This window comes from Myotis brandtii, unplaced genomic scaffold (genome assembly GCF_000412655.1).
Source record: "Myotis brandtii unplaced genomic scaffold, ASM41265v1 scaffold691, whole genome shotgun sequence".
Classification (NCBI taxonomy): domain Eukaryota; kingdom Metazoa; phylum Chordata; class Mammalia; order Chiroptera; family Vespertilionidae; genus Myotis; species Myotis brandtii.
Genome location: NW_005370704.1, coordinates 745531 through 747477, shown reverse-complemented (window position 1 = coordinate 747477; position 1947 = coordinate 745531). Strand labels below are relative to the sequence as shown.

General features: G+C 60.5%; 1 protein-coding gene and 1 pseudogene across 1 annotated transcript in view; one reads left to right on the top strand and one right to left on the bottom strand.

Moving 5' to 3' along the window:
* ANAPC2 (anaphase promoting complex subunit 2) overlaps window positions 1-1947 on the top strand; it is a gene marked incomplete at its 5' end in the record, with an annotated part of 29585 nt that overhangs the window by 24746 nt on the left and 2892 nt on the right. The gene's annotated exons all lie outside the window — the stretch shown is intronic.
* LOC106723997 lies at window positions 152-1478 on the bottom strand (annotated as a pseudogene).

The window sequence follows — 1947 nt, the reverse complement described above, 5'->3', positions numbered from 1 at the left end:
GCAGGCGCCGCCCTCCGCCGTGCAGCGACCCGTGGCTCCTCCCGGCCCCGGGCCCAGATCTCCCTCTGGGAGGACACCATTCACTGCTAGTGCGACGCCCTGATTGCGTCTGTAATGACGCAAAAGTTATTCCCGGTCTCCCAGGAATATCTTTTTTTTTTTTTTATGTTTGCTCTCCTTTATTTGTTAGTTACAAAACCTCATTTTTGACTGGACTCAGACTTAGAGGTAGAAGCTCTCAGAGAGACAGTCTGCGTCTCTTCGCAGTCTGTTCCTGGCGTTTTCTTTGGCCTCCTTCACTCTCTTAGCCAAAAGCTCAGCATATTCTGCGGCCTCTTCCTTGTTTTTCTTAGTACGTTGTTTCTTCAGAGCAATGCGCCTGCGTCTGTGTTGCAGGACACGTGGAGTAACAAGACGCTGAATCTCGGGTGCTTTAGTCCTAGGTTTCTTACATTCTTTGTTTAGAGGCTTTCTCACAACATATTTGCGGACATCATCTTCTTTAGAGAGATTAAAAAGTTTGCGGATCCTGCTGGCTCTTTTGGGCCCCAGGCGACGAGGCACAGTGGTATCAGTGAGACCAGGAATCTTTCTCCCCTTTTTTGACAATGACCAAGTCGAGAACTCTGAGGTTGGCGTCACAATGCAACCCCGAACAGATTTGCGCTTTCTCCCTGCGGTCCCCGCGGTCTGTAACAGGAGTGCCCCTGAGGCCCGGGGTCAGGGCGTCACCTCTCTTAGGACCCCAATTTGGGCCCCTAAACGCCTGCCTTTCTCACATGCAGCAGCCCCCAAAGTCTTACCTCCTCCAGCTCCCACTCAGTTCAGAACCTCACTAAACAGCAGCTCAGAGTCCCGCTCTCGGCATCAGCTCCCACCTGAGTCCGGTGAGGCAGAGACCTGGGCTGTTCCTCTTCCACAGGGAGCCCTGAGCAGACGGGCTGCCTGCCCCGCGCCCGTGGGGAGGGTGGGCACACGCCCTCGTTCCGACGGAGCACGTCCGACCCCGGGTTCTGAGGCTCGAGGCTGATGGCGGGGTGCCGTCCTCGGCTCGCGGGGGCCCCTGCATTTGGCTCTGCCCGCCGAGCACTCCTCCGCTGTCTCCCCTTCAGTCCAGGCAGCCTTTCCCCGGGGAGCAAATTCTCAGAACCTGTGGGCTCCCCACGGCGTCCACGGCGGAGCCGGCGCCCTCACGTCTGGCTGGCTGGCTGGTTGCTTCCACTGCACAGCCAGCTTTGGGCCCCACTCTGGCTCACAGGAGTGCCCGGCCCGCGGGGCCCAGTGCCGGGTTCCCTCTTACACGAGAGGCCAGGCTGTACCTCCCGCCTCGGCCTGGGAGTGTCAGCTCGGCCTCCAAGCTCAGCACCTGCAGGTCTGCTCCCTCCCCACCATGCTCCACGGCATGTCCCTCGTTCCCACAGGCTCACGGCGGCCTTCACTGTCCGTGTGTCTGGCACCTGTCCCTCCAGGGAGTCCATGCAGTGTGCAACTCCGTCGCTCCCCACCCCCTCCACGGCCACGCCCTGTGTCAGCATTTGTTAGAGCAGCACCTCCTTCCGGGACCCTAACCTGTCCCTGTGGCTGCCACAGCGAAGCCCCAGGCCAGGGGGCGGTTCTGGAAGCTGGGTGACCCCGAGGCTCGGGCCCTGTGCCCTCGGCTGTGGGAGGGAGTCGCTGGCGCCTCTTGGCTTGTGGCCACGTCACTGTCTTCATGTGGCTTTTCCCCGTGTCTGTCTTGTGTGTCCTTCCTCTCACGAGGACACCGGTCAGGTCATGTGAGGGCCCAGGCTCCCCAAGATGAGCTCGTCTTAACCAGTCACACGGGCAGCGGCCTGTGTCCAAGTTGGATCCTGGGGTGAAGCCACCCAAGACCCAGCTCGGCCTCCGACAGCGTCTGTGGCTGGTGCTCAATTAGATGGGGGGAGCGGGCAGAGCCCCGCCTGCCAG